The 23,821-nt window shown below is 42.3% G+C and overlaps 1 non-coding gene across 1 annotated transcript; it reads right to left on the bottom strand.

Annotated features, from left to right (window-relative positions):
• Positions 1-23,351: 23,351 nt before the first annotated feature.
• LOC141113080 (U6 spliceosomal RNA) lies at positions 23,352-23,460 on the bottom strand. Its single transcript, XR_012236712.1, has one exon. It is a non-coding gene; the product is annotated as a U6 spliceosomal RNA (small nuclear RNA).
• Between the last annotated feature and the right edge of the window lie 361 nt (positions 23,461-23,821).

The following is a 23,821-nucleotide window of genomic DNA, read 5'->3' as shown; positions in this document are numbered from 1 at the left end:
ATCATAGGCAAATCATAGGCTCCCAGTTATCCATTTAAAAGAAGTCTCTTATGTAAGCACATCTTTTCTTCCTGTTGTAGGATCTAATATTTTAATCAATTATAGATTTAGACATGCACTGAGGCTGACATGTCATTCTAACACTTTGATTGATCGACAGAACACACCATTTTTAAAATATATACAGGTCATTGACTTATATCTCTACCTACGGGTGACCCGGCTAAATTGGGAGGTTCTGGTCTACGGGACTTTTTGTGTCCTGAAATTTGCTCTGACTTCACCTTTCCACTATAAATTCAGCTCTGAGTCCTCAAAACATTGAGGCAAGAAACTTTGGTTGGGAAACCCCTGCCATCCAGATGGATGCATCCTTGTATGTATTGTATATATATATATTTTTTTTTTTTTTTAATGTCATCTTTACTATTTTTCTTCTTGTTCTTTATATATATTTTTCTTATGTTGATTTATCTTTGTATCTATTTACTAGAAACAAAGTCCACGCATTTCCTGAGGAAGCCGCAAGGCGAAACATGTAGATTGATTGCGTGGAAAACTGCATGAAGGAAGTTACTTTTTTAATGCTATTCTCTTTTTGAAATAAAATATAAATTTATTAATACATTTATTGTGGTATATCCATTTGTAGTAACAAGCACCCATAAAGTCCCATATCTCCCAATATGTTTTTTTTCTCTGTCTACTATAAGGGATGATGGTGCCTATTTTTTGAATCTGTGTTTTGATCACTATAATCCTTTACCTGTCATACAAAGTAAATTACTCTAAATCATTCATGCTACCACTACACCTCTCTCCTCTAACAAGTTTCGCTGGTTTCCTCCTTCTCTTGGGTGCTCTCTTCCCAGATAATATACCTGGGTATCAGACTGACTTCTCCAGGCAGTCAAATTTTTAAAGCTAATTATGCTCTTTGCTCTACAAAATCTCTGAACCCTCAAACCCTCTTAAAAGCTACAGTCTCCTGGGCTGGGAAAATTGCACTAGCTGAAATGTTCATTCTCCCGCATGGTCTGTACTTCTTCAGAATGATTTCCCTCCCAATATTAGTAACCCACCTTGACCCTGCAAAAAGTAATAAACTCTTTCATATGCTCTGATAAAAAGGCAAGAGTATGAAGAGAGTCCACGTTCACACTTGTCACCCATGCAGGACTGGGCGCTCCTGATTTAGCTTAATGATATACAGTCACTTTCTTAGACCAAACAAAATATTGATGGTCCCCCTCCCTAGACAAATGTTGGATACAAATCGAGCAGCACGCTCTCACCTCTGACCTCCAGGTGGTGCTAGGAGCTTCAACGCTCACCCACAAATTCACCAGACCTTTCCTGGGAACAGCGCACGCCACCCTCAAGACATGGATTTTTGTTCTGAAAAATGTAGGAAATGAGCAAAAGCTGATTGACCTAAATACCCCACTTTCCTCGCTACCTCTAATAAATCCAGACTTGGATATCTCCACGTGGAAAAACTGTGGTCTCAATCTAGTTGCTCAACTATACGAACAACAACGTATGCTATCCTTCCAAGACCTTATCAGAACCTACAGCATTCCGCATAAAGACTTCTATATATATTTACAGATCCGGCACCTACTATCCCCCCTAAAAATAAGGGAAGATGCCCTAATGAAACCGAATTTATTCTTTAATTACATCTGAGAATCTGACAAAAAAGAAGGGGATCTCCCTAGTCTCCCTTGCACTAGAGTACTCCTGGACAAACTACCAGCCTTGACTTCATGGGAACATGACTTAGGAGTAGGGATGAGCTTCGAGTTCAAGTCTCGAACTCGAAGGCTGTTCGCAAGTTCGCCGAACAGCAAACAATTTGGGGTGTTCGCGGCAAATTCGAATGCCGCGGAACACCCTTTAAAAGTCTATGGGAGAAATCAAAAGTGCTAATTTTAAAGGCTTATATGCAAGTTATTGTCATAAAAAGTGTTTGAGGACCTGGGTCCTGCCCCAGGGGACAAGGATCAATGCAAAAAAAAAGTTTTAAAAACGGCAGTTTTGTCAGGAGCAGTGATTTTAATAATGCTTAAAGTCAAACAATAAAAGTGTAATATCCCTTTAAATTTCGTAGCTGGGGGGTGTCTATAGTATGCCTGTAAAGGGGCGCATGTTTCCCGTGTTTAGAACAGTCTGACAGCAAAATGACATTTTAAAGGAAAAAAGTCATTCAAAACTACTCGTGGCTATTGCATTGCCGGTCCGACAATACACATAGAAGTTCATTGATAAAAATGGCATGGGAATTCCCCACAGGGGAACCCCAAACCAAGATTAAAAAAAAAATGACGTGGGGGTCCCCCTAAATTCCATACCAGGCCCTTCAGGTCTGGTATGGATATTAAGGGGAACCCCGGCAAAAATAAAAAAAAAAAATGACGTGGGGGTCCCCCTAAATTCCATACCAGACCTAAAGGGTCTGGTATGGGTTTTAAGGGGAACCCCGTGCCAAAATTAAAAAAAAAATTGGCGTGGGGTCCCCCCAAAAATCCATACCAGACCCTTATCCGAACACGCAACCTGGCAGGCCGCAGGAAAAGGGGGGGACGAGAGAGCGCCCCCCCATCCTGTACCGTACCAGGCCACATGCCCTCAACATTGGGAGGGTGCTTTGGGGTAGCCCCCTAAAAAACCTTGTCCCCATGTTGATGAGGACAAGGGCCTCATCCCCACAACCCTGGCCAGTGGTTGTGGGGGTCTGCGGGCGGGGGGCTTATCAGAATCTGGAAGCCCCCTTTAACAAGGGGACCCCCAGATCCCGCCCCCCCTGTGTGAAATGGTAAGGGGGTACAAAAGTACCCCTACCATTTCACTAAAAAACTGTCAAAAATGTTAAAAATGACAAGAGACAGTTTTTGACAATTCCTTTATTTAAATGCTTCTTCTTTCTTCTTTCTTCTATCTTCCTTCATCTTCTTCTTCTTCTGGTTCATCACCAGGTGGCCCCGCCCCCGTTATTTAAGAACCATCAGAAGAGGAGACGCCGTCACACAGCGGGAGCCTCCCTCCATGCCAGCATGGATGCAGAGCGGCCCGGAGAAGAAAATGAAGAAGAGAAGAAGAGAAGAAGATGAAGAAGAGAAGAAGATAAAGAGAAGAGCGGGAGCCTCCCCCCATGCCATGGGTGTGAAGCGGCCCGAGTAGAAGAAGATAGAAGACACCGCGGAGGAGATGCTGGACGAGAACGCCGGTGGAAGAACCAAAAGAGCCAGAAGAACCAGAAGAAGAAGATGAAGGAAGATAGAAGAAAGAAGAAAGAAGCATTTAAATAAAGGAATTGTCAAAAACTGTCTCTTGTCATTTTTATCATTTTTGACAGTTTATTAGTGAAATGGTAGGAGTACTTTTGTACCCCCTTACCATTTCACACTGGGGGGGCCGGGATGTGGGGGTCCCCTTGTTAAAGGGGGCTTCCAGATTCTGATAAGCCCCCCGCCCGCAGACCCCCACAACCACCGGCCAGGGTTGTGGGGATGAGGCCCTTGTCCTCATCAACATGGGGACAAGGTGTTTTGGGGGGCTACCCCAAAGCACCCTCCCAATGTTGGGGGCATGTGGCCTGGTACGGTTCAGGAGGGGGGCGCTCTCTCATCCCCCCTCTTTTCCTGTGGCCTGCCAGGTTGCGTGCTCGGATAAGGGTCTGGTATGGATGTTTGGGGGGACCCCACGCCGTTTTTTTTTTAATTTTGGCATGGGGTTCCCCTTAAAATCCATACCAGACCCGAACGGTCTGGTATGGAATTTAGGGGGACCCCCACGTCATTTTTTTTTTTTTAATTTTGGCGGGTTCCCCTTAATATCCATACCAGACCTGAAGGGCCTGGTATGGAATTTAGGGGGACCCCCACGTCATTTTTTTTTTTTAATTTTCGTTCGGGGTTCCCCTGTGGGGAATTCCCATGCTGTTTTTATCAATTATCTTTTATGTGTATTGTCGGACCGGCAATGCAATAACCGCGAGTTTTAAATGATTTTTTTCCTTTGAAATGTCATTTTGCTGTCAGACTGTTCTAAACACGGGAAACATGCGCCCCTTTACAGGCATACTATAGACACCCCCCAGGTACGAAATTTAAAGGGATATTACACTTTTATTGTTTGACTTTAAGCATTATTAAAATTACTGCTCCTGACAAAACTGCCATTTTTAAAAGTTTTTTTTGCATTGATCCATGTCCCCTGGAGCAGGACCCAGGTCCCCAAACACTTTTTATGACAATAACTTGCATATAAGCCATTAAAATTAGCACTTTTCATTATTCATGTTCGTGTCCCATAGACTTTAACGGTGTTCGGGTGTTTGAACAAACTTTTTTCCTGTTTGCATGTTCTGGTGCAAAACGAACAGGGGGGTGTTTGGCTCATCCCTACTTAGGAGTCACCTACACAAAGCAGCAATGGTGTCAAGCACTTCAACAACCAAGGAAAGCATCCTATTGCATATCTCACTCTGAAACAATTATAAAAAATCTTTCACAGGTGGCACCTCACACCACAAGTACTTTCAAATCGCTACCTGGGTGCCCACTCCCCATTGTGCTAGAGCAGGCATGTCAAAAGTCTGGCCCGCGGGCCAATCGCAGACCGCGTTCTGGTTTCGGACGGCCCACCTGGTAATTTTGACATGTATATCTTTTGTGGCCCCAAATGAATCCCCGAGCGCTGGGGGCCACAAAAGATATATATGCTGGCTGCCTTGGAGGGGACGGGGAGGGGGTGGGACGAGTGCCATACAGAAAGGAGTATTTCCTGTTTACACGGCGGCCTCTGTAAAAGGAAGTCCTGTCTCCTGTGCTGTCATTGGACGACTGTTCTGTCCATCACAGGAGGCATTCATGGCACTTGTGAGGCTGCTGATAGGCACTGATTAGTCTGTATTGATGGGCACTGACCCTTATTTTGCTTCACAGTTCTTTAGTTAAAATTTAAGATTTTTTTCCTGAAACTTCCTTTTTAAAATGAAGGTGCATGTTATAAGCAGATAAATACGGTATATCCAAATAACACACCAGAGCTCGTCTCTTCATCACACACAGCCACAAAGGCAAGATAATTATTGTTGGGCAGTTATTAGTGCTCGGACGAACACACTTAGACCGAATTGTAATGGTTTAAAGAATGTCAGGCAAAATGGTCGGCCCTCACGCATGTTCACTTCATCAAATCTGGCCCTCTTTGAAAAATGTTTGGACACACCTGTGCTAGAGGAAGTGTGGGTGTGTGGGATCTATCAGCCACATATGGTGGTTCTGCCCAAAAATTACAGCCTTCTGGAGAGAGATACCCAATCTTATTTCTTCTACCACCGGGATAACCTGCTTGATGCCTCCTGAAACAGCTCTTTTTGGCTTTGGCCTGGATATATCTCCAAGCAAATTCCACATCTTCATCACCCATGTTCTAATCGCAGCCAGGAGAACCCTGGCGAGTGCCTGGAGATCGGACACCTCTCTATCTTCCATTTAAGCTATCAACTTTCTAAACATGCATGCTACCCTCAAACAAATGTTTGCACTGCTTCAAGTTAAAAATGCCCTATTCCAACAAAACAAAGTCCATACCTGACACTTTCTCTGTTTGCTGCATGGGAACAACTAATCCGTCCGATATACTTTACCAGTTCTTTTTCTTACCAAGATGCAGTTTTGTTTTATTAGATATCTGAATTTATAATTACAGGTACCGTACATATGTTGAGTTACAGCATAATTGTTATTCACATCTCTAAGCTTATGTTCGCTTCTAAGTTGTTTAATTAATGCCTCCTTTTGTCTGATCCAATCTCCAATTGGTGCCCGCTGGCATTAAGTGTATGAAGAATTGTATTTTTCTGTTTGATCCTTTATGTATTACCAAAACCTTTCAATAAAGATCAAGATTTAAAAAAAAAACTTTTTTGGGTGTGTTTTTTTTCAGATTTTTTGTCTTTAAAAAAAGCTATATGTTAAAAAAAATCAATAAAACACCACAAAATTTGAAAAGGGGAGCAGAACTGGCAAACAGGAACAAAAGTTGCTTTGGCACATGCAAAAAGGTAGTTAAAAAAGGACTGTTGGATTCACTGTTTATACTATGAGTAGTACACACTGCAATGCCGATTACTGATGATGCACCAAACAGCACAGTGATTGCAAGGGGTACACTACACTCTCTGTAGCCCAGTACACTGCAATTCACTGTAATGTATCATTTTACAGAACTGTACATAATACTGTATAGCTCCGTAGGTAGTACACTAACACTGTACAGTAGCAGAACTGTCTCTCCCTGACATCGCTGTCAGTTGTCACCTTCTACTTGAACTCCAGTACATACTAAAAAAAGGCTGGTGAGAGAGCCACCTTATTTAGAGAGGGGACAAGCACATTTTTTAAGCCCCATTATAATCCATACTCTGCAGTCTGACCGCAGTTCATGCATGGGATTTGCTTTTGGATAGGCAAAACCATACTGTAAGTTTGCCATAAATTTGGATGAATTGAGAACATCCAAAATTCACCACAAACCCAACGCTGCAATCAACCTGAACCTCATACCTTTTTAGCATAAATAGTGGAATTAACTGATATCTCTCTTTCAGCACGCAGAGCTAAATGAGAGAAATCTACGCATGTATGACTAGCTTTAGAGCTGTCACTCCATTGATGGTCTGAGTTGATCCTATGCTTGCGAAGGATGAAGCTGGGGCTGTGTTTATTATACAGCATACACAAAAGTAGGAATTGATTGCTTAATCAACATTTCAGTTGACTTGATCAATCAAAACATTGATTAAAGATTTTGTGCCAGAAAATATCAGTCATGAATTTCTACTGACCTGAAATATTATAGTATTGGTTTTGTCAGTGTTGACCTACATGCATACTTTTTATGTACCATCATATACATACAAACCAAGATTGTACATATAGCACTTAGAGTATAATCTCTCTTTGAATAGGCTTTCCTTGGTTTACATATGATTGATGATTTAGCATTTACTTACCAAATGTTTAAAAAGTCACAGTATTCAAAGGCGTTTGTGAACCTGCTAATCTTGGATTGAGGCAATAGTCCAATAAAGATAAGAAATATTAACAAATATGAACCACTTCTTAAACTATTTCAGTGAGGCAGTTGTTGTACACAGGTCATGGTGATATCTTGTTCTTAAAAAATATTTCAACAGATACACACACTTTCAGTGGGTTATCTGGAAAAGAAAACACCTTTGAACTTTGTGCCAGAATAAAACACTTGTGATTTCTCAAACCAACAAAGGATATGTGAATAAGATAAGAGCCTGCTTTTTCTTTCTTTATTATTTCTCTGTATTTGGGAAGTGGGGTGGGGGGGTAGGGAACATTCTGACTTTCATCTTTCTCTGTAGTGCATACTTGAACTGTTTGCTTGCCTGGGTCTTTCTAAATATAAAATTAATAATCCATCCACTTAATGCAATAATGATTCCTACACCCAAATAGCAAATATACTAGTTTAGAGAGCATTAGTGCAGAGGCACTTAACCTTACAATGGAAAGAAGCCAGTTGAATTACCTGGGGTGTACGTGTGGAAGTGTATTTATATAAAGTTTGCAAATGTCTGTAGGCAATAGAGAGAGAGTTAGATACATACTGTAGACACAACAGACAGCCCTCCTGAAATCTACATCTATATTTTTCAGAAAGTGTTGTATTGTACCCAGGATATCTAATTACATTGTACATTAAAACAAGGAAAAAGTATGTACAGGCAAAACAATATACATACAATATCTCCCAAAATTGAGTACATCCCTCACATTTTTGTAAATATTATATTATATCTTTTCATGTGAAAAAACTGAAGAAATTACACTTTGCTACAATGTAAAATAGTGAGTGTACAGCTTGTATAACAGTGTAAATTTGCTGTCCCCTCAAAATAACTCAACACACAGCCATTAGTGTCTAAACCGCTGGCAACAAAAGTGAGTACACCCCTAAGTGAAAATGTCCAAATTGAGCCCAATTAGCCATTTTCCCTCCCCGGCGTCATGTGATTGGTTAGTGTTACAAGGTCTCAGGTGTGAATGGGAAGCAGGTGTGTTAAATTTGGTGTTATAGCTCTCGGTCTCTCCTACTGGTCATTCGAAGTTTAACATGGCACCTCATGGCAAAGAACTGTCTGAGGATCTGAAAAAAAAGAATTGTTGCTCTACATAAAGATGGCCTAGGCTATAAGAAGATTGCCAAGACCCTGAAACTGAGCTGCAGCACAGTGGCCAAGACCATACAGCAGTTTAACAGGATAGGTTCCACTCAGAACATGCCTCACCATGGTCGACCAAAGAAGATGAGTGCACATGCTCAGCGTCATATCCAGATTTCATCTTTGGAAATAGACGTATGAGTGCTGCCAGCATTGCTGCAGAGGTTGAAGGGGTGGGAGGTCAGTCTGTCAGTGCTCAGACCATATGCCGCAAACCGCATCAAATTGGTCTGCATGGCTATCATCCCAGAAGGAAGTCTCTTCTAAAGATGATGCACAAGAAAGCCCGTAAACAGTTTGCTAAAGACAAGAAGACTAAGGACATGGATTAGTGGAACCATCTCCTGTGGTCTGACGAGACCAAGATAAACTTATTTGGTTCAGATGGAGTCAAGCGTGTGTGGTAGCAATCAGGTGAGGAGTACAAAGACAAGTGTGTCTTGCCTACAGTCGACCATGGTGGTGGGAGTGTCATGGTCTGGGGCTGCATGATTGCTGCCGGCACTGGGGAGCTACAGTTCATTGAGGGAACCATGAATGCCAACATGTACTGTGACATACTAAAGCAGAGCAAGATCCCCTTCCTTCCCTGGGCCGCAGGGCAGTATTCCAACATGATGACGACACCAAACACACCTCCTAGACGACCACTGCCTTGCTAAAGAAGCTGGGGGTAAAGGTGAGGGACTGGCCAAGCATGTCTCCAGACCTAAACCCTATTAAGCATCTGTGGGACATCTTCAAGCGGGAGGTGGGGGAGCGCAAGGTCTCTAACATCCACCAGCTCTGTGATGTCATCATGGAGGAATGGAAGAGGACTCCAGTAGCAACCTGTGAAGCTCTGGTGAACTCAATGCCCAAGAGGGTTAAGGCAGTGCTGAAAAATAATGGTGGCCACACAAAATATTGACACTCTGGGCCCAATTTGGACATTTTTACTTAGGGGTGTACTCACTTTTGTTGCCAGAGTTTAGACATAAATGGCTGTGTGTTGAGTAATTTTGAGGGGACAGCAAATTTACACTGTTATACAAGCTGTACACTCACTACTTTACATTGTAGCAAAGTGTCATTAATTCAGTGTTGTCACATGAAAAGATATAATAAAATATTTACAAATATGTGAGGGGTGTACTCACTTATGTGAGATACTATATATATATATATATATATATATATATATATATATATATATATATATATATATATATATATATACAGTATATATATAAAAAACTGCTGCCTATTATAATTTTAATGCATTCTTTCCTCCTCTGACCCATCATGAATGTTTATATATTAATTACAGTCACCATAATCAATATCATAAAACGACTATGTCTCAGTGGATAATATTAGCACATAAATAGGTGATGGGGAGAATTGAATTTTCAACATGTCTCATGGAGAAAAGGTCCACTTCCTCAGGAGGATGCAAACAGTAAGTATCTACAACAATTCAAATATAGTATGTTGCTATAGCATTAAAGAGAGGAAGTTCACTCATATGTGAAGCACATACATTCATATAAAGTTGCATATTTACCATTTTACCAAATCACAGCCTCTGCAAGAGATAATGAATAGGATAGTTTCAACAAAAATATTTCTGTGGGTAGGAGAACAACTGCAAAGTATATATTACTCATGAAATTTCAATGGAAGTACATCTGCTTTCCCAAAGTTACTATATAACTAGTAACTCATATCTAAAAAAAGATCATTTTTTATCCTATATCACGGGACACAGAGCCATAGTAGTTACTATGTGGGTTATAGGCCACCTTCAGGTGATGGACACTGGCACACCCTAAATTAAAAAGTGCACTCTCTATATAACCCCTCCCACTGGTGGGAGTACCTCAGTTTTTTTGCCAATGTCTAAGGTGTTGTTCATGAGTAAATATGTGCTGTGCTGAGCTCCACTGGAGCAATCCTTGCTGGGGCTAGTCATGCAGCCGGATCCATTCAGGTGTCTTTCTTGGCTGAATTGAATGTTACCTGGGCCTCGTATCAAAAGAAACTAGGTCTTGCCTGTAACGCTTCTCTTTTAGAGAGCTGGACCCCGGGACCCAGTACTTTTTGGTATTAAGACCATAAAGTTTTTACTGGTGGTGGTGCTATTACAGATCCAGGATTGTGGGTTTCGTCGAGGATCCCCAGCTCCTGAAGGTTTAATGGAACCCACAGTGAAGGGTGAAGATTGGGTCTGTTGGTTTACCACAGAAAACCCTGTGACGGGAAAGGTAAGTGGAGTTTTCTAAGATATTTTTTAAATTTTCTTATGAATGTCTCCTTTAATTTAGTAAATGCTGCCATGCCTATGTATCACCCCTGGGGGCTGTATTGAGCACTCCATCTTATGCTTCTCAGAGAGCCCACGCTGTGTCTTGAAAGCTGCAGATGCTTCTTCCTCCGGACAAACAGCAGACATCCGGTAAGTCTGGGGGGTTCCCCCTTCCCACCATTTGCCCCCCTGTGCTGGTTTTCTTCCCCTCTTCAGTGGGGAAAGAGCACTGAAGATTTGAAAAAAAAAAAAACAGCGCAGACGCCGCTCTGTGGCTTCCAGACCCCCCTCGCCATTTCTGCTTCCCTCCCTTGATCCCATAGGATCAGGAGCCAGCACTTGCATGGGAAAAAGCTATTTTTAAAAAAGAGGGGAAGGGCCACAGGTGATGCGGGGGGGCGGGGCTTAGCACAGCGTAGGTGTCCTCCAACGTCCAGTGTGGGAAGGTATGTTTTTTAGAGGCACCGTGTGTGTTGTTGCAAGCTGCGGAGGGACACAAGAGCAAAGGTAAAACAGATGTTTTGTTTGCATATAAGACTTTGGTGACACAGGCATTTCTTTGACACATTTACTACTGCATCAGGCTGAGCATTAATAGCAGTGACAGAGCTGAACTATTGCTCAAGCAGTGGATGCATTCCTTCTAATATTACCTCTGCTTTGTGCATCAGGCTATGCTCAGAAGGGGGGTAAAAAACACCTCAAAAAGGGCTCTAGAAAGACTTTTACAAGTGACACTGAAGCCTAGATCCATCCCAGTAAAGATGGCATCCTCCCCTGAGAGTAATATGGCTGGTCAGAGTGAGCCATCAGGAGGAGCAAGTGTTGCAGCTGCTCTTAAACACTGAAGCCCCTATGTATATTACTAAGGAGTTTTTTTCTTCAACCATTTTAAGTCTGAAGCAAAAGATTGATGCTTAATCACATCCCAGAGTGGGACTAAGCGTAGTAGGTCCCCATCCATTGCTCAGGACCCTCTTACTGAGGAACATGGAGCAAGAGATGACAAATTTCTTTTTTAAAGGACCAGGAAGAGGCTAATGTCTCCTCTTCTGAAGAACCTGATACGGAAGTGTCAGGTTCTCAGGAAAAGTTGTGGTACAGTCTCTCACTGAATTGGTCCGCTTCACATTTTTACTGCCAGTAACGCAGTCAGTGGATGAGCCCACTTCTGGTTTGGGTTCACTAAAGCCTCCCCAATCTGATTCATTATTTTCCTATCCATTCTTGGCTAAGGAAGCTAATGTATTCTGAGTGGGAGCACCCAGATTAACAGTTTTTTCCTCCGAAAAAGTTTTCAATACATTATCCTATGGAGGAAGAGTTTATAATGGGGAATTTCAGCAACTGATGCTGCTATATCCTCTGTAAACATGACTTGTCCAGTAGACAATGCTCATATGCTAAAGGATCTGACAGATAAGAAGTTGGAGTTCCTTTTTAGAAAAAAAAAACTGTTTTTCGCTCACAGGTTCAGTCAGTGCTGGCAGCGATCGGGGGTATCTTAGTCCTTATAGGACCAGTTTATAGAGGTACTCAAAGTTATTCCTGATCAGCAGGCCCAGGATTTGGCTGTGATATCTGAATCGAACCATGCTAGGGCTGGTACATGTGCGTAGAATACTATGGTTTAAAAATTGGTCAGCCAAAGCACCATGCAAAAAGCTCTTGGCTAGTTTCCCTTTTTATGGTGAATGGTTATTTGGGGACAATCTGGATAAGTATATCCAAAGAATTTCTAATGGGAAAAACTGAAAATTTATATCAAATACCGTAATTTTCCTTTCCTGATAGGCTCCATGGCAGCATATGTGTGGGTTGACCCCGCCTCCATAACTACCCAATAGGACCCCTCACTATAAATTTCAGCTGTGAGCTCCTAGCCATGTTTCGTAACTATCCTACTCCAAGCATTGGAAGGGACTCCTGCTGCCATGGAGCCTATCAGGAAAGGACAATTATGGTAAGTATTTGATATAAATTTTCCATATTCCTGACAGGCTCCATGGCAGCATACGTGTGGGAAATAACTCGCCAAACACACCCGGGTGGGCACAATGCTGAGCAAAGCAAATAAATTTATTTAACACTGTCAACTGACAGCGCTTTCAAACCAAAATTAATGGATGACAAGGTGACTGGTTCAACACAATAGTGGGAAACAAAAGTATTAATAGATGACCAAGAAGCCTCTCTACATATAACTTCAGGCGCGACATGACAAGAAGCCGCCTAAGAGGTTGAGATACTCTGAGTTGAGTGTGCAGTCACTACCACTGGAGGAGCCAAGCCCTTTGCTTTATAAGCCTTTTGAATGGATTGTACTATCCAAGCAGAAATGGATCTAATTGAGGCCCGTTTTCCTTTATTTTTTCCATGTAGAAGAATGAAAAGAAAGTCTGTTTGTCTAAAAGATTCCATAACTTCCAAATATTGACTCAAAGTATGTCCCACATCGAGGGGATGGACATCTTGACCCAAAGGTAGGCAACACAATTTCTTGATTTTCGTGAAAAATAGATGTTACTTTAGGGTTTGATCCCAACATGGGAATTAACACTGCTCTATCTGTAAAAAAGGTCAGGAAAGGCTCTTTTGAACCTAAGTTTCTGATTTCAGACACTCTTTTGGCTGACGTTACTGCCACCAGGAAGACGGTTTTGAGTGTAAGGTCTTTGACTGATAGAGGTTTGTCAGGATCTGTTCCAAGCGTGGAAAGAAAATCTAGAACAAGAGGAAGATCCCATTTAGGAAACCTCTGTTTTCTTTGAGGTCTAAGTCTGATAGCACCTTTGAAGAACTGACGAACCAGGGAGTGATTAGCCCATGAAATTCCTGTAAACGCTGAGATGGCTGATATTTGTACACGAAGAGAACTTACTGCTAGAGGCAAATCCAAACCTGTTTGCAGAAAGCTAAGGATATCCTGGACGTCTGGAGAACCACAAGACGACATGTGTTATGTGAACTTGGACCAGATACGCTCGTAAACTCTATTAGTGCTCTTCCGTCTGGCATTAAGAAGAGTTGGAATGGCTTCTTCTGGACAACCTAAGGCTTCGAGCCTTCCCCTCTCAAAAACCAGACCCTGAGGTGTAGGTGAGCTGGACATGGATGCAGGGTTGTGCCTTGGGACAGAAGATCCGGCCTGAGAGGCAGAGGAATTGAATCCCGATAACTGAGGAGTGTTAAAAGGGGAAACCATGACCTGTTGGGCCAAAACGGTATTACTGCTATGACTTCCACCTCCTCTGTTCTGAGCCTGAGAAGAAACTGGAGTATCACAGGTACCAGAATGAAGGCATACACCTTTGCTGAACCTCCAACAGTCCGTGAGCGCATCTATCTCATAGGCTTGGGGATCCCGGAAACTTGATTAATACTTGGTCAGCTTGTAATTGCATGGGGATGCAAAGAGATCCACTTCTGGAGACACTCCCAGTGTTAGGAGCCATTTGAACACCTCTTTGTGTAGGGACCACTCGTTGTCCATTTGAACACGAGATAGAAAGTCCGCCTGTACATTCTGAACCCCTGGAATGTAGACTGATGAAATGTTGGACAAATTCTTCTGAGCCTAGTTCATGATTGGCTCCACCTCTCGTAAGAGAGACCAGCTGCGAGTTCCACCTTGCTTCCTCTTGTAAACCACCGCGGTTGTATTGTTCAACCAGAGCATCACTGAGGAGTTTTCTATCAGATGGTGGAAAGATCTGAGTGCCTGAAAGGCTGCCCACAGTTCCAGTATATTGGATACAATCCTTTGAGATGGTGAGTTCCATCTGCCCTGAGCCACTTCCGATAGGCAATGAGCGCCCCAGCCCCGATTGCTGGCATCCAAGATTAATAGTGATTCCATCTTGAATTTTTTCTTTCGGATAAACTGGTTGCGATGAGTCAAGTCTATGACTGGCCTCCATGTGCCGTTCTTTTTCTGCACCAAGAATAAAGGGGAATACATGCCTTTGCCTTGTTCGCCATCTGGAACAGGAATGGCTGCGCCTTGAACCAATAAAGAGCTTACGTATGCTGCCATGGAGGCAATACATGCTTACCACCACCTACGATCGATTCGGCCAGGAACATCATATCCATGCAAACTGCTAGGCAAACAGGCCTGTGCAAGCTTGTCTTTCCAATAGTAGACATGATTCCAGTTCTTCAGTGCTTACTCTGCAATACACTCAATACCCTGCTAACAGTCAAGGCTTATCTGAGGGATGTGACACCATATTGTTCAGCCGATCACGATCGTAGGACATTGTCTTCAGGTAGGAGAACCAAAACATATGGTCCTACGGAGGAGGACAAAAAAGGAACACGGCTAGGAGTTCACAGCTGAAATTTATAGGGAGGGGTCCTATTGGGTAGTTATGGAGGCGGGGTAAACCCACATGTATGCTGCCATGGAGCCTGTCAGGAAAGTTCCCTTTTACCGGTTGAGAAGCTTTTTTCTTTTAAACGTGCTTCTTCTCCAGTGCCAGGGGCATCTGCCTCCAGGCAGTCACGATGGCCTCCACCATCAGGTTCAAGAGGTAAACCTCAGGGTTAGTACCAGGATCAAATGAGGACCTGGGGGAGGAAACCCACAAAACACAATATTAAAGCCTCCTTATGAAGGGGCGCCCCCGTTTGCTTGAGTGGGGAGAAGCTTTCTACAGTTTTTAAGGGTCTGGCAGGAACAATGTCAGGACAGATGGGTGGCTTCCTCAATTTCTCTAGGTTACAAACTAGAGTTCTGTGAGTTCCCATCTCCTTGTTTTCTCAGACCAAATTGTACCAGAGATCCAGTGAAAAAGAAGTCTCTCTTTCTAGCTTTGGATCATCTCAAAGAGTGATATCAATGGTCCCCTTGGAAGAAGCAAGGATTAGGGTTTTATTCAAACCTGTTCACGGTTCTAAAACCAAACTGGGATGTCAGACCCATGTTAGGTATCAAAGGTCTAAACCGTTTTTTTGAATATCCATTCTTTTCGCATGGAGTCAATTCGATCAGTAGTCTCCATCCTATAAGGGGGAGAACTTCTGGCGTCAATCAACATCAAGGATGCTTATCTCCATGTGCTGATTTTCCCCGCTCACCAGAAATTTCTATGCTTCGAGGTAGAAAATCTTCATTTCCATTTTGTAGCTCTGCCTTTCGGTCTAGCTACTGCACCTCGAGTGTTTACAAAGGTCCTGGCTCCACCATTGGCCAGGTTAAGGACTCACCCTACTTAGACGTTCTTCTCTTAATATATCAATCAGAAGCCTGCTTAAACCAAACTTTGGTCACCACAGTCAGCTACCTGGAATACCTAGGTTGGATGCTCAACCTGGAGAAATCCTCCTTAAAACCATTAAGGAGATTGCAGTACTTGGGGCTAATCATAGATACAGCTCAGAAGAGAATGTTTTTTGCCCTGGGAAAGGATCAGTTCCATAAGGGAACTGATTCAGTTGGTCAAAGCAAAGAAGAATCGTTCCTTATGAGCAGTTTCATTCAAGACTGCTGCAAAACAGTATCCTGTCAACTTGGAACCAAAGGGTCCAAGCTCTTGACTTTCCAATGCATTTATTCCCCGATGTGCATCAGAGCCTCAATTGGTGGTTGATATCCAAGAATCTTTAAAAAGGAAAAATCCTTTCTACCAGTTACCTGGAAGGGCTGAGGAGCAGTCCTGGAAGAAGCATCTGTCCAAAGGAAAGAGTAAAGAGAACAGTGCAACGCTGGACAAATGTCATGAGTGAAAAATTTTGTGAAATTATTATTAAAAAGAATTACGCAATCAATAATAAATAACACCTAATAATAATCCTAGTGAGAAAACATTAAATCAAGAAGTCCATATGTGATGAAAAGGCAAATATAGTGAAAGTTCTGAATTATAATGTGAATGAAGTCCAAGAGTTATTCCATGCGGAGTGCTGAATCAGTAATCCACCGCCAGTGATGCCCACCACCTGGTGATAATGTAATGGAGGCTTACCAGAGTGCCCTTACTCAGGGGGTCAAAACAGGCTTAGTAGAGGGAGAAGTAACGATAAACTCCGAGGGATGTTCCTTGAAGGACTCTGTGGGGAATATTGCAACCTGCTTCCTAGGCGATTACTCAACAGCAACAGAGCACCAATTCGGAGGATGTGGTCCCAAAGGTACTTCCTGTATAGTGATCAGTGTTCATTCCCAGAGAAACCAAGGAGAGATGAGCCACATATCCAAAAAGAAAAAAAGGGGGGACTCCAGTAGTGCAGATAACCAATACTGCGTTTGTTAAAGTAAAAAAACAGAAGATAAAAGCAAATTTTGCATAAAAACTAGCAGGGATATCAAACAAACTCCTCTGCCGTTTAAAAGGAAATTGCACATGTGCGATGCGTGCTGGTGTTGTGACCCTACGGTTGTTTCGTCACAACTGACGTCATCAGGGGTACAAAGGAAATAGTCCAAATCAGAGATGACCTTGCCCATCAATATTCTAGAGATTTGGGCAGTACGCCTGGCCCTCGAGGCCTGGACACCCAGGCTACGGCATTGTCCTGTCAGGATCCAATCTGACAATATATCAATATTATGTTGCATAGGAAATCCACCCCCTCCTATGTGCCAAACGCTGCGCTCGTGGAACCAGAGCCTCAAATTGAGCAGCCGCTTAAAGTGTTTAAATTTGTGCAAAACAATAAATGATTCACCATAAACTAGCCCCAACCAATAGTGAAATCAAATAGCAGTGCTAAATCAATTAACCTAAAAATACGTGCAAAAATTATATATGACTAATAATTTACACCAAACTATATCAACACAATGTGACCTGTGTCCAAAATCAATGTTCTTTACATGAATAAAGGATCTCTATGTATGCAAAAAGGATGTGTTAAAAAGGACCTTTTAAGAAAAATAATTATATTTTTCTACAAACATATAAAGTCCAATAATAAGTGAAACGTAATAACATTAGTGATGATCCATAACATGATACAGTGCAGATCTTCAATAATTCAATCTTCCACCACACCTCTGTGACTTGTGATTCCACTCCCCTTAGGCGAATAAACTCACCAGCTCCTCTTGCCTTACACTCTCGTGCTCGGCTCTAAGGCTTTATCCCACACAGAAGGGGGCAAAATGATGACCTCCAATGATTTCCCGTTATATATCCAGAGTAAAAAAGCAATGCTCTCTCCACATGTAAAAAAGAAAGCGATCCAATAGTGCAGTAACACAATAAAAATGTATTAAAACAACACTCTCCTCCACCATTGAACTCACATTTCTCAAAATCATATCAAGCAAAGAGGCACAGCAAACATGGTAATCACCACAAAACACTCCAACCGGTATGATCAACGTATGGTGGTCACGGCGGACCCAGGTTGCGCAATCTCTGGTGACAATCTCACCCGTCCCCTAGATTCTCCTGGAGCCGCTACCCCACTTCCTCGTATGGTACTCTCCGTCACAGCGTCCTACGTCATACACTTTCGATTGCCGTATAGCCACGCCCCGACATGTTTCGTCACAAGGGACTTACTCATGGGATTGGCTATACGGTCTGGCAATCTTTCCTTTATACCCTCCACTCGTATTGCGAGCGGTGCTGTTGACACTGTGCTTGCGCACTCCCTGTGTCCCCGCTCGCACCATACATACATATTGCATTGTATTAGAGCGTTAACATACAAATAAACCTAGTCACACTGCGAATAACTAAATATATAGTTATATGGAGACAATGGCTTGTCAAGTACTGCGCATTTAATTCATAATGATAAAATGCAAATAATCAATCCTATTTAAAAACACAATGTGTTACAAATACAAAATGTCATTCTCTAAAACTAAATGGTTGGGCATATACACACCTTAGGAGGTGTTTAACAGATCACAGAGTAAATCTGCTTGATTCATAATATTGAGCAAACAATACAACAAATTAAATGAGGTTAGTGGCGCAGAACCATTCCTCTCCTCTTGTGACCCCGGATGAGGTGACTATATTGTCTTTTACCCCAAACGCCTCCCCCTATCAGTAAATTGTAAATATAGTCCTGCTAGAGACATGCATTATTTATATATACATGTTCTCCCTATCTCCAAATGGGCCTCTACTTCATATTCAGAGGAACGGGGTTGGTGACATCTCACCCAAGGTATTACTCACACCCACACCCGTGTTAGCATCCTTCTCCCGTTACCTTCTCCTATCGAGCTTCCTTGAGTGTTCAGGGATAATAATTCCCCATATTCAAGTAATCATCCCCAACTCACCCCCCACACGCCCCATGGACCTCATAATTCCCACTCTCATACTTGCGTTGGTGTTAAAGAGTGGATCTCAACTTTTAAGGAAAAGGGTGAGGGAGGGGTGGATGGGGTTTATCAATAATTATTAATGAAGCAGTTGAGGTCCAGTTCTATATTTAAACCCCTGGGAAAAAGACATTTTAAAAGAAAAATCCATCGAGTTTCTCGTTGGGATAGATCTCTTATCCTGTTTGAGCCCCTCCAAGATGGGTATACGATATCTATCCCACAAAACTGGAGAAGACTCGGGTCCTGATTATGTTTTTCTTTAAAACGGAGGGACACGCTGTGATATTTAAAACCATTTTTTATATTTGTTAGGTGTTTTTTTTTCACCACTTTGTCTCCAAAGCTCGGAGCCCTTCTATAGATAAACTTGGGATGTTCAGGTAGAACATCACCCAGATGCCGTTCCCTGCGGAGAATATACCACAGGGATATGGGATGATGTTGATAGTTAGAGGTGGTGTTTTCTTTATTCTTTAAGCAATCCTTCCTTGGAATATTGGCCACCCGCTCTATAGCCTCATGCACAGACTTTTCTAAGTATCCCTTCTGTAGGAATCTCTCCTTCAATATGTTGGCCTGTGTATAGTACTTCTCTTGTTCAGTGCAATTCCGACGGACCCCCAGCATTTGTCCTTTTGGAATATTTTTAATCCAAACAGGGTGATGTCCACTCCTGATGGACAAAAAGCTGTTTCGATCCGTTGGTTTGAATTACACACACGTTGTCAGAGAGTGATCACTCTGGTTACGTCCAAAAAATTGACGCATCAATCACTGATCTGGGCCTCCAATTTAATATTGTTGTTATTAGTGTTCAAATACCCCAAAAATTCATACACAGATTCCCTAGACCCCTCCCAGATGAACAGGAGGTCATCTGTGAACCTGCGGTAGAATTTAAGTTGGGGTAAAGATCTACTGAAAACATATCTATCCTCCCACTCGGCCATAAACAGGTTGGCGAGGCTTGGGGCATACTTAGCTCCCATAGCCACGCCAACCTGCTGGGAGAAGAAGTGACCATTCCACCAAAAATAATTGTGTGACATGCAGAAGCTTAAGGCCTGCCCCAAAAATCGCTTCTGCATATCAGGAATGTCTTCTCTTCTACTCAAGGCCCAATTCAGCGATAAAGATGCATCTTCATGCTGAATAATTGTGTACAGTGAGGACACGTCTGCCGTGACCAAATAAATTTCATCCGTGGGATTAAGATGAACATCCCCCAATCGTTGGAGGAGGTCAGTCGTGTCTCGAAGATATGCCCTAGTGATTTTCACACTCGGCTGGGGAAACTTATCTAAGTACTCACCCAGCCTTGCCGTGATAGATCCTATCCCGTTAACAATAGGGCGTGCTGGGGGTAGTTTGGCATCCTTGTGGATTTTAGGAAGCGTGTATATCACTGGAATCCTGCAGACGCTAGGGACCAAATATCTCTTTTCCCTAAGATTCAGGGCATTAATGGCATACCTCCACTCAACCAGTGAGTTTAATTGTTCTTTATATTTCACCGTAGGGTCAGTGGTGAGCCTCTCATATGTAGAGTGGTCGCCCAGCATATCTGAGAGTTGCCTGAGGTAAAATGACTTATCCATAATGACCACCCCTCCTCCCTTGTCAGCTGGGCGTACAATGATGTTATTTTGTTTTTCTAACGACCTAATTCCCTCATTGATATACTTTGGATTCACCTCCTCTTTCACATTTATAGCATCTAGATCCTTCAACACCAGATTTTTAAAAACTTCCACATAATAATTATTGGAGTTTTGGGGATTAAATACAGATTTGTTCCTTAAGCCACTATCAATCTTTCCTGAAGACACCGTGACATTATTCCCAGGAACTTCTGGATGACTTAAGAAATACTTCTTGATATTAAGGGTCCTGATAAATTTGTGTGTGTCAATGAATACCTCAAATTTGTTCAACACTTTCCTGGGTGCACATTTAAGACCCGGATTCAATATGTTCAACTCTTTCGCATTCAATGTCACTTCACTCAGGTTATACCAGTGTTTATGTGTCCCTCATTCTTTTTTTTGGGTTGTTGCCGTCGTCCTGCTCGACATCCCCTTTGCCTCTTGGGAGTGATCCCATTCCCTTGTTTACGTATTGTTGCGGACCATTTCTCCCTCCTCTGTTGTTTACCGGATGGCTCTTTCCTCTCGGTGTCCCTCCTCCCCTTCCCCTCATCCCTCGTTGGCCTAAAAAAGGTAAAGGTCCCTGCTGTTGATATTGAGGTCCATTATAGTCCTCATCTAAAGGGAGATACCGATTATGTACTGGAATAGGGCTCCTCCCATCACCATAATTAAATGGTGGGTGCTGGTGGTATGTATCATGGTTCTGTTGTGAGTACTGTCCACCTACATAATTGTTCCTACCCATATGGGGGCCACCCCGTTCTCCATGATTGTGATTATAATATTGACCACCCCTTACAGATTGGGATGGTTTAAGTGAATCATGATAATCATTATATTGGTTCCCTCTATACTGTGGTGGGAGATGATTGGTTGTTTGTTCCACCGCACCCTGTTCACTTCTATCTTCACTTCTTTTTGTCCCAACTTTTTTACCTTGGTCACTCTTAGGGTCATTGTTCATTTTACTATTTCCTTTAGTTTGTATAAGGGTCTCGTTGGTACCTGGAGTAGGATTCTGCCATGCATAGATTTTATTGTTCTTAAAATCAGCCGCATCCCTATTATACTTCCTGACCTTTTTCCTTTGTGTGTCTCGATCAACCTTTTCAAGTTTCCTCTTCATATTGTTGTTAAATTCTTTAATCTGATTTGACTCATTCATCGATTCCAACTTGCTACGAATAGCACAAATCTGTTCATTCAATCTCCCTAATTTCAGTTGTTTTCTAGTTAGAACCAAATCTTGTAACTCCCTCCCCACTCTATTAAAAAATTCCAACCATTCATCCATAAAACACTGGTCCTCAAGACCATCCTGAGGGGGGACATCCCACCTCAGACTTCTAAAAATCTATTTTTCTTTTTGATAATGTTTAAAAGTAAACACATCCCACCAAGTCTTAATCTGTTTTTCAAGTAGACTTTCTAGACTTTTTAGCATGCCGGAAACATCCTCATCGCTATCAATCATCTCATGATTAGCTGAGAAAATGCTATCTGGATTAATTTGTCTGTTAGTAAGAAAGTTGAAAACCTCCATGGCTGCTGACAAGGGAGGAGTTGTGGTCATTATGGATAAGTCATTTTACCACAGGCAAGAACAATTAAACTCACTGGTTGAGTGGGGGCATGCCATTAATGCCCTGAATCTTAGGGAAAAGAAATATTTGGTCCCTAGCGCCTGCAGGATTCCAGTGATATACACGCTTCCTAAAATCCACAAGGATGCCAAACTACCCCCACCTATTGTTAACGGGATAGGATCTATCACGGCAAGGCTGGGTGAGTACTTAGATAAGTTTCCCCAGCCGAGTATGAAAACCACTAGGGCATATCTTCGAGACACGACTGACCTCCTCCAATGATTGGGGGATGGTCATCTTAATCCCACGGCTGAAATTTATTTGGTCACGGCAGACGTGTCCTCACGATTATTCAGTACGAAGATGCATCTTTATCGCTGAATTGGGCCTTGAGTAGAAGGGAAGACATTCCTGATATGCAGAAGCGATTTTTGGGGCAGGCCTTAAGCTTCTGCATGTCGCACAATTATTTTTGGTGGAATGGACACTTCTTCTCCCAGCAGGTTGGCGTGGCTATGGGAGCTAAGTATGCCCCAAGCCTCGCCAACCTGTTTATGGCCGAGTGGGAGGATAGATATGTTTTCAGTAGATCTTTACCCCAACTTAAATTCTACCGCAGGTTCATAGATGACCTCCTGTTTATCTGGGAGGGGTCTAGGGAATCTGTGTATGAATTTTTGGGGTATTTGAACACTAATAACAACAATATTAAATTGGAGACCCAGATCAGTGATAGATGCATCAATTTTTTGGACGTAACCATTGAAAGGAGTGATCACTCTCTGACAACGTGTGTGTACTTCAAACCAGCGGATTGAAACAGCTTTTTGTCCATCAGGAGTGGACATCACCCTGTTTGGATTAAAAATATTCCGAAATAACAAATGCTGAGGGTCCGTCAGATTTGCACTGAACAAGAGAAGTACTATACACAGGCCAACATATTGAAGGAGAGATCCCTACAGAAGGGATACTTAGAAAAGTCCATGGATGAGGCTATAGAGCGGATGGCCAATATTCCAAGGGAGGATTGCTTAAAGAATAAAGAAAACACCACCTCTAACGATCAACACCAGTGGGGGTTCATATCGAGCTACCATTGCCAGTATAAAGAGATTGAGGGGATTTTTAAGAAATATTGGTATATTCTCCGCAGGGATCGGCATCTGAGTGATGTTCTACCTGAACATCCCAAGTTTATCTATAGAAGGGCTCCGAGCTTTGGAGACAAAGTGGTGAAAAAAATTCTTTTTTTTTTTTTTTTTTTTATATGGAACGCTTCACGAATTTGCGTGTCATCCTTGCGCAGGGGCCATGCTAATCTTCTCTGTATTGTTCCAATTTTTTAGTATATGTGCTGCCGAAGCAAGCACGTGAAAAAAATTCTTGATCCACCAGGTCGCCCCTCAATAAAAATAGACTTAAATGTTTTTTTCCCATGCAGGAAGTGCGTATGCTGTAGAACAGTGAGAATCAGGAATAGGGGCATGAAGAACATCACTAATCAAGAAAATGAAACATTTGAAATAAGAGAGTTCATTACATGCAATTCATCGTATGTGGTATATCTGATGTGGTGCCCATGCGGTTTATTTTATGTAGGACTCACGAAACGATTGCTGAAGGTGCGCATTTCTGAACACCTAACGAATATAAAAAATGGTTTTAAATATCACAGCGTGTCCCTCCATTTTAAAGAAAAACATAATCAGGACCCGAGTCTTCTCCAGTTTT

Source organism: Aquarana catesbeiana, linkage group LG11 (assembly GCF_042186555.1).
Source record: "Aquarana catesbeiana isolate 2022-GZ linkage group LG11, ASM4218655v1, whole genome shotgun sequence".
NCBI classification, from domain to species: domain Eukaryota; kingdom Metazoa; phylum Chordata; class Amphibia; order Anura; family Ranidae; genus Aquarana; species Aquarana catesbeiana.
The sequence above is the reverse complement of the archived record's forward strand: the minus strand, read 5'-3'. Positions and strand labels throughout refer to the sequence as shown.